Source organism: Camellia sinensis, chromosome 7 (assembly GCF_055761805.1).
Source record: "Camellia sinensis isolate YWXY chromosome 7, ASM5576180v1, whole genome shotgun sequence".
Classification (NCBI taxonomy): domain Eukaryota; kingdom Viridiplantae; phylum Streptophyta; class Magnoliopsida; order Ericales; family Theaceae; genus Camellia; species Camellia sinensis.
The window spans coordinates 73664481-73673827 of NC_138967.1; the positions used below are offsets into that span (position 1 = coordinate 73664481).

The 9347-nt window shown below is 35.0% G+C and overlaps 1 pseudogene across 1 annotated transcript; it reads right to left on the reverse strand.

The window, feature by feature from the left end:
* Positions 1-481: 481 nt before the first annotated feature.
* LOC145795161 (putative aldo-keto reductase 2) lies at positions 482-8892 on the reverse strand (annotated as a pseudogene). The gene is made up of 5 exons (XR_014335497.1): positions 8598-8892; positions 8301-8498; positions 3162-3334; positions 2962-3064; positions 482-1350 (listed from the first exon to the last, which is right to left on the reverse strand). The product of XR_014335497.1 is annotated as a putative aldo-keto reductase 2 (transcript).
* Between the last annotated feature and the right edge of the window lie 455 nt (positions 8893-9347).

Below are 9347 nucleotides of genomic sequence, written 5' to 3' on the forward strand. Positions count from 1 at the left end.
TAGTAGTGTATTACTCTCTCTCTGTCTCTCGAGTTTTGCACCTCATCTTGTCGTTCAATCTTGCAGTAGTGCCATTAACAAATCCTCTCTAATGGTGGGCCTTGGAGCTAAGATTGTTCTTTGAAAATAGGCCTATTTGTTCCTTCTTATGTCTCTCTCCATCCTGTGCCTTTATTTTTGGCTTTTATCACTACCTTGAGGTGGGGCGGAAGCTAATCATTTTATTCATTTTACATCTCTTTTCTAATGATTTGTGTTTGTTTGGTCAGTTGACAGGGGTTTGATCTCTAAAGCCTAATACTCATACTCTATTTGGTTATTTGGTTGATTGGAATGAGAGAGAATGAAATGAAATGATAATTCTTTTAAGCTTTCCTATAAAATGATCATTTCCTTAAAATGATAAAAGACAATTTCATTTGTCATGCATTTGTTATTATTTTTGTAGTCTAACCAAACATGCAAATGAATATTTTGATGAAAAGATCATTTCATTCCACTTTATTCAAATGAACCAAACCCTACAAGATTTGATTTTAGATTTATTCGCAGCGCCACTTGCTTTTTGACATTTGTTGCTTAGCCCAGGGTTTCGTTGTCCTTAGAGAACATGTTTTTGTTGGCATAAAACAATTCAAATGACCTCATGATAGGAAAGTTTTTGTTGGCATAAAAGTACAGGAAAATTATTAAATAGTCCATGATAGAAACGTCAAAAAAAAAAAAAAAAAAAAAAATTTACAAAAAAAACTCCAATCTTGTCGTTTGCTGGAAGTTCGTAAAAACAAAACTTAAAAGCACAGCACAACAGTGACTGGATAATCTGTAAAAGCAGTAGCAGAAATATTTTGGTATGGATACAATGCAATACATCATAAAACAACTCCAGTCAAGTTTATTGTGCAGGAAAGCATAGTAGTGGTGGAGCGCGCTAGAACTAGAAACTTACAGCCAAATAGGAAAAGCATCGGTAGTACTCAGGGTACAAGTTCACAGCAAGAGGCATGTCTTCATTCAGCTTTCCACGAGGACAATGGTGGAGTTTCTGAGTTGATCCATGTCATTGACATAAAGGCATGTCTCTCACCCTTGACCACATCGGCTGAGGCATAGGATTCAAGTTCAGCCATTTCTTCTGGGGTTAGCTTTACAGACAATGCACCAATATTCTGGTTCAAGTTTTGCTATCTTGGTGGTCCCGGGGATAGGAACCACGTCGTTTCCACAGTGATGGACCCATGCCAACGCCAGCTGTGATGGGGTGCAGCCCTTCTTTGCAGCCATTTCATTGACCCGCTCAAATATCTTTTGATTATGCTCGAGATTTTCAGGTTTGAATCTTGGAAAATTCTACACAAGAAATACATGTCTCAGCATACAACTATAAATCCACGAAACAGAAGGACCAAAGAAGTACACATGCTTTGACATATTTTGCTATAAAATAAATCACGATCCTATTTGGTCATATACCTGGGTTCTTTGTGAACAAATTCCTGAGTAACAATCATGAGGCAGTATTTGGTTGGAGGATTTGATGAGAGAAATAGAAAAGGAAAAGAAAATGCAATCTCACTTTTTGTTTGGTTATATGGAAAACACAGGAAAAAAAAAGTGAGAGGGAAATGCATTCCCACTTTTTGTCTTTTGGATTTACTTAGGCTATTTTCTTTCTCCATTTCCTAACTCAATCAAACATAATTTGAAATTCGAATCTTATCACTTCTTTCTTATTTTCTTTCTATTTCCATTTCCATTCCCATTTCCATTTCTCTTATTAAATTCTCCAACCAAACATAGTCTAAATGTTTTCTCATTGACAACACTTTCTTTAAGAAAAGTTTAAGTATAAAATAAATCAATTTCAATGCAAGTATTACACATGTACATGCATACATATTACAATGCAAGTATTGAGAAAAATACATTATCGTGTGTGTGTAAACACTAGTTTGTAGTGAACATAAACAGGAAATGATATTTATAAAAAATATATATATAAACAAAAGAGAGGAAAAACACATTTTACATACATATCACAATGCAAAATGTTTTGGGCATTAGAAAGAAATCAAACCGTGACAACTTCACAAAAGAGTCTTCACCAAATGCAGTGCTCACATATTATAATAGTATAGAATAGATAATGGATTACATGTAGCAGGTTTGAATTTTGTATAGCAGCAATACTACAGACATAGAAGCCAACTACAGACTGCTCACAAGCTTACAGGTCCCTCAGAATTGTGAATGGTCTGTGGTAGTTTCTTTGTCGCTAACATTTGTCTTTGTATAGCCTAATAATTACACACTGGGTTCCAGTTCAAAATCATGCAGAAAACAAGATGTTTTCTGATTTCCTTCAAGTAATTTCACTTGGAACATAATCTACTGAGGTTATGCCGACCTGATCCCATTTCGAATGTTCGCTGGCAGCCAAAAGAATAAGACTTTTTTTCTTCTTTTATTCAGAATAATTGTGTAGAGTTTGTACGTAAGAAAAAATTAGTATAGAGAGAGAGAAGAGTTTGTACATAAGAAAAAATTATTATAGAGAGAGAGAGAGAGAGAGAGAGCACTATATTCTAGAGCACGTCTATGTGGAAGATGAATCTTATAGCACTGATGGGATATGTGATTTAAACCATCAAACCATTGTGGAAGATGAATCTTATTCTCAATTCTCAAACATATAGGGATTAATGAAACTCTTCCATTCCCCCAGTGTACCAAGATATATCCTATGACAAGTCAAAATACTGATAGAATATTGACTGACTACCATGGCTCACATATAGCGATTAATGAAATTTTGGAAGTTTCAGAAGGTTGATCACTTTGTAAGGCAGGCACACAAATTAAATTTAGAGTGAAACATGATATGATAATTTCAAGCAATTTTTTACAACTACTTCTATTCAATTTATTTGGCAAGCGAAAATAATAAGTATGTGAACAGACCTTGCGGAAATCACCATCTGACAAGTTGGCAACGAAGTTGGTGCCTCCAGTTAAAAATCCCCGGCCTAGAGGGCTGTATGGAACAATCCCAATGCCAAGTTCTCTGAAATTGACAACGAGAGTTGAAAGAGGGATGAGGTCAGAATTTCAAAAAACTTATTACTCTCCAATCAGATTAATTAGAACAACTGACACCATACCGGCAAGTAGGAACAATATCTGCCTCTGTATCTCTTGACCACAGGGACCACTCCATCTGCACAGCTGTTATTGGATGTACAGCATGTGCTCTTCTGATTGTTGAAGCAGAGGCCTCAGACAGACCTATGTACTTTATCTTACCCTCTTCAACCAGTTTCTTGAGCTCTCCCATCTTCCGAAAAACATGTCATAAACAAGGTCAGGTAACAGTCAACACAATATTCATTTCAAAAAACAGATGTAAATAATAAAACAAGTATGGAATAGTCAAATCCTCATAAACAAAGAGAGAGAGAGAGAGAGAGAGAGAGAGAGAGAGAGTGATGAAACCAGTGCAGTTGGTTAGAGTTCCCTTGTTACCGCCTCTAAAATATCCAATGTACCCCCAAAAAATAAAAAATGAAAAGATGGCCATCCAACTCTAGAACAGAATTGCAGTGTAATCACTTCAAATTGCAACCAAGTTGATCCTATCATAGGGAGTACTAGCAGAACATTGCCTGAATAGAATGATAATCACTATTCATTCTTAAATTTACAACGTGATTATTGTTTTCCTTGTTCAAAGCAACTCTGTGCTACCAAAAAGTGGACCGTGGCGATAAATTGGTCACAAGATGGTAGGATCATAAAATCACATATAACCACTGACATTAGTCCTTTATCATAATGTCATTGAGGCAACATACAGTTCATATATTTCACCAATCATGTGGTAAACTTACTATTTCATTCCTCCCAACTTTTACCTCTAATTAAACGATGGTGTACAATGGGGATATGGTATTGCTAGTCAAAAAACTACTTATCTATTAAAAGGACGAGACTGGACACTTCGTGGTTATTATGTAAGGTCACATTTGATCACCCATATGGTTTTTTGTGGGATATAGGGACTTGTAATACAATAGGATTATGGACAGGATTAATAATACCTATGTTATTGCATGAGATTATATATCTCATGGGAGTACTTGTACTATGAATCTATGATTGATTAGAGCAGTGTTTTAAAAAGCTCCAAGCGCATTGAGGTGCTAAGGTCTTCTGGAGCGTAAGTGTGAGGCACAAGGCGAGGCGCGTGCCTTACCGAAGCGAACCAAAATATTAATATAGGTGAAGTTTTTGACATAAAACAAACATTCTTAGAATTTCAAAAAATAATAAATAAATAAATAGAACAACATTCAATATTCCAAAAATCATGAAAAATAACATTTAACGTTTCAAAAATTTCTCAAAAATAACATTCAATTTTACTTTGCCCTATACTATTTATCTTTCTTTATTAATTGATTAACGTGATTCATTTCTTTTTTTAGATAAGGAACTCACACTATATAATTCCTTAGTGGTTTTAATTTTAAATTGGGACCAATTGCCTAATAGCTTTAATCATTGGCCTGAAATTGTTGTAATTTACTACATTGAAAGGAATCCCAAAGCCATATATCCATCTTACAATCCCAGAGCTTTTGCCTAATGCCTAGTGCTTTTTTTATATGAAAATTGGGGCTCAAAGCATGTGTTTCCATTTTATATTAAAGGGGTTATAATTCCATATGGTCACACACACAAAGAATAAGGATGAAGCAAAAATTTAAATGAAGCGCATGAGGTGTGCACCTCGTGCCTAAGCCTAAGGCGCTCACCTCAGGCATTTGAGGTGCGCGCCTCAAGCGCCTCGAATGCGCCTTTCCTACTGCGCCTCGCCTTAAGCTGTCTAAAGCGCCTCATGTGTGCCTTGGTGAGCCTCGTGCCTTTTAAAACACTAGATTAAAGTATGATATAGTCTAAAACAAGAGGGAGGGATTATTTTTTACCATTGGATGGAGAGTGATATGACTAATCTCATACAAGGGATTACTAATACTAGGAGTGTGGTATTGGTAATCCCACCATTTTGTGGAATTAGTAATACCATTGGACTATCAATCTCAATCCCAAGACATAACCAAACTAAGGTCTAGGGAATACCAAAAAAGAAAATCATGTGGGCCCCACAGGATATGTAATCCCAACCCCTCTAATTTCCATCTACTCTTGTCAATCAAACATGCCCCACAAGTAATATCGCAACACAAGTAAAATGGGAAGAACCAAAAATCAAAACAAAAGACCCTTTTGTTTATTTTCTGACAAAAAAGCATAAAAGGCCCTAAGATGAAAAGCAACACCATGAGTGACCACAAAAAAGTTTCCAAGAGGAGTCTGATTTTGATCACAATTGACAAGTTGTGTAAGAAAACACACACATATGCACAAAAACACTTATTAGTTAAATCAATTGGGTCCTCCGCTTTAAATGGGATATATTACACTGTTTTAACCGACAAAAAATTTTGATATGCTCAAACATCTTGTGAGAAGTGTGAACAAAATAGTTTTCCCACATAAATTATGCTTACAATATTGACCCAAATGACAACAATTTCTTTCAATTTCAATTAGGCACACATAGTAATCAATCACACTGTTCTTAAACCAACTCTTAAGTAAATATGATCAATCACTATATTATGTATATACGTTGATAGCATCTCTAACTTAATATCTGCCCATTATATTTGAGCTAAACTAGAGAATCATTCACAAAAAAACCAATTCAAATTAGGGAGATTCACCCAAGAAAACCGACTCTAATAAACTCACTATGTGATTTCTTATTTTTAGGGTCCTATTCACTCAACATGATATTCATTCCAAAAAAGAGATGCAAATAATAAACAATTATGGAATAGTCAAATCCCCATAAACACAACAAGAGAGAGAGAGAGAGAGAGAGAGAGGGGCATGGAAAAGATAGTCATCCAACCAACCAGCAACACAGTTGGTCAGAAGAACCCTTGTACCTCGCTGGGAGATCAAGGGTTTGAGGTCCCCTGCTAGGATCTCTGATGTATCAGATGTGCCAAAAAAAAGAAAGAAATATAGCAACCCAAATCTAGAACAAAATTGAAGTGCAAACACACAAATTCAAATTGCAACCTAGCTACTCCAATGATGGGCAGTACTACCCTCAACATAGCATGAAAAGAATGATAATCTCTATTCATTCTTCAATTTACACAACGATTACTGCTTTCCTTGTTCAACCCATGTGACCAACAAGTGGACTGTGGCAGTAAATTGGAAATGAGATGGTAGGATCATAAATCACATATAACCATTGATATTAGTCCTTTATTATAATATCATTGAGACAACATGCAATTTATGAAGTTCACTAATCATGTGGTTAAACTCAGTATGTCATTTCTTAGGACTTTAAACTCTAATTGAACAAGGGTGTACAATGGGTACATCGTAATGCTAGTCGAAAACTACTTATCAATTAAAAGAAAGAATAGTTAAAGAATTACACTGGGCACTTCTTGGTTGTTCTGTAAGGACGCATTTGTTTCATCCATATGTTTTCCTGTTGGATATAAGGTCTAGTAATACGATAGAATTATGGACAGGGTTAATAATACCACTACAACATATAAAAGTTTTAGAGACTAAATGTTTTGATCTCTAAAAGTGAAAATTTTGTTGCAAAAGACATTTCGGGACCAATTTTCATTGTCATGAGGATAGTCGCTAAAAGGTCATCTGAAAAAGTAAAAAAAAAGCTTTCAGCGACAAAATTTTGAAAATGACACTGATAAATAGACTTTTAGGGACAAAATAATTTGATCTTAAAATGGTTTATTTTTTAAGACAAGAAATTTGGTCCCAAAAGGATAATAATTTATCACTAATGTCCAATTTTCGTTGCTAAAAATATATTGACAACACTTTTTACAACAAAAAAATTTGGTCCCTAAAAAATAATTGTCCCTAAATTTGGTCTCTAAAACCTTAATTTTTTGTAGTGCACCTAGGATAATGAATATGATTACACATATCATGGGAGTACTTGTACTATGATTGATTAGGGTACAACATAGTATGGCATAAGAGCATCTCCAATAGCATAGGCATTTGTCTCATTTTAGGCTTTTCACCTAGTCTCATCACTCATCACAGATTGGGGTTCCAAAAAAATAAGCAACACGCTAGGTATTTTGTGTCATTCTCTCTTGGCAAGTTACATTTGGAGAGTCTTGGAGGCTAGACAAACCAATTTTAGGATTCAAGAGTATTGTTCGACCACACACTAGCTAAAGTGCTTAGGCAAAATTACAGGATGTACCATTTTATAAACTTTTGAACAACAGTCAAAATTTGTTCACACTTGATAAATTGTGTATAAAAAAATTACACTGTATCCTCCACTTTCATTGGACCAATCACATTTAAATGGGATACATTACACAGTTCTAACCAACAAAAAAGGTGTGCTATATTAGAACAAAATATTTTCCCCACATAACATATGTTAATGTGTTTACAATAGTTGACCCCAAATGACAACGATTCATTTCAATATCAATTAGGCACACATAATAATCAATCCCATTGTTCTTACACCAACTCTTTAAGGAAATATGATCAATCACTACATTATGTATATGAGAAATTCTATTATGCACACCCCTTTCAAAGGTGTACTATATCCACTGCTAATTATGTCATTTTTTTTTATATAGTTATGACTTATTTTTTTCATGATAATATTTTAGTTATAAGTCATAAGATCTTTGATTATGTCTCACGTGGTGTTTGATTGACTATTTTTTAGGGATGGCTTAGAAATTATAAAGTTATTATAAAATTATATTATTTTCTTCTTTAGTTATGAGATACATATAGTACATATGCTTAGTCTTTCCCCATGTATATATTGATAGCATCATTCACCAAAAAAACCACAAATCAGGGAGATTCGCCAAAAAACAAAGTCCAATAAACTTACTATGTGACTTCTTATTTTAAGGGCTTGATACAGTTGCTCCCTCAGTCAGCGTAGTACTTCATAAATATACTTGAACTCTATTTTATTGCAATAGAAGCCATGATTAGTTGGAAAATCACTTCAACTCATAATATAAATTTAAAAAAAAAGGTACTAAAAAAGAATATGTAAATGGAATACAGAAAAAAATAGAGAACCCACTTTATAATTAAAATTAAGAAGAAAAAAAAGAAAAAGAAAAAAAAGAAAGAGAAGCATTATTGGAGATATTTGGAGAGGGAAGAAATAGGGATCAAACCGTGACTTCAATGGGAACGCTAGTGTCAGTCCGATGCTGGTAATAGAGATCGATGCACTCCACCTCCAGCCGCTTCATACTGGTCTCGCACGCAGCCCGCACGTAATCCGGGCTGCCACGCACCACCGGCTTGTCGACGCTGGTGATCCCAAATTTGGTGGCCAATTGCACTTTCTCTCTCCACCCTCCCTTCAGAGCCTATATATAAATAAACCCAATTCAATCAAATTCGGCTTGATTCAGAATTGATAGTTAAAAGGTTTGAATAAATGGAATTGAAATGGAAGTAGATGTTACCTTGCTGAGAAGGAGTTCGTTGTCACCATAGGCTTCGGAGGTGTCGAGGAAAGTGACGCCGGAGTTGATGGAGTGGTGGATGAGCTGGATCATGTCTTCTTCGGGCTTTGGAGGCCCGTAGATGCTTGACATGCCCATGCAACCAAGTCCCTGTGCTGATACCTCTAGACCTTGTGAACCCAACTTCACCTTCTTCACTTGAACCATTTTTCTTCATACAAATTTCTTCAAAATCCTCTCTCTCTCTCTCTCTCTCTCTCTCTCTCTCTGTATATACGTATATATTTATAGTTGCAGAAGAGGAGTGGAGTGAAGGAGGCTTTTCCCATATTAAGCTTAATTTCTATCTTAATTCCCAAATTAAGCGTAGATTGGACGGACTTTTTAAATTAGGTTAAAGTATTATTATAAATTGTGTTTTCACTGTTTAGATTCGAAAATATGATGAATAGTGAAGGCGCTATTCAAAAAAATGTTTTTAATTAAAAAAGCGTCGTTACAAATAGCGTTTTATGTGTAAAATTTTTTTGAATAAAATGCTGTTTGTAATAGCGATTTATACGTATGAAATTTTTTGTGATGAAAACGCTATTAGGAATAGCGATTTATGTGTCTCTAAGTTTTTGTGAGGAAAACGTTATTTCTAATAGTGCTTTCAGTGCATGTAATTTTTTGTGAGGAAAACGCTACTTGGAATAACACTTTTACTATTGACACACACCCCATGGATTGAAACCTCGATTTCACTTT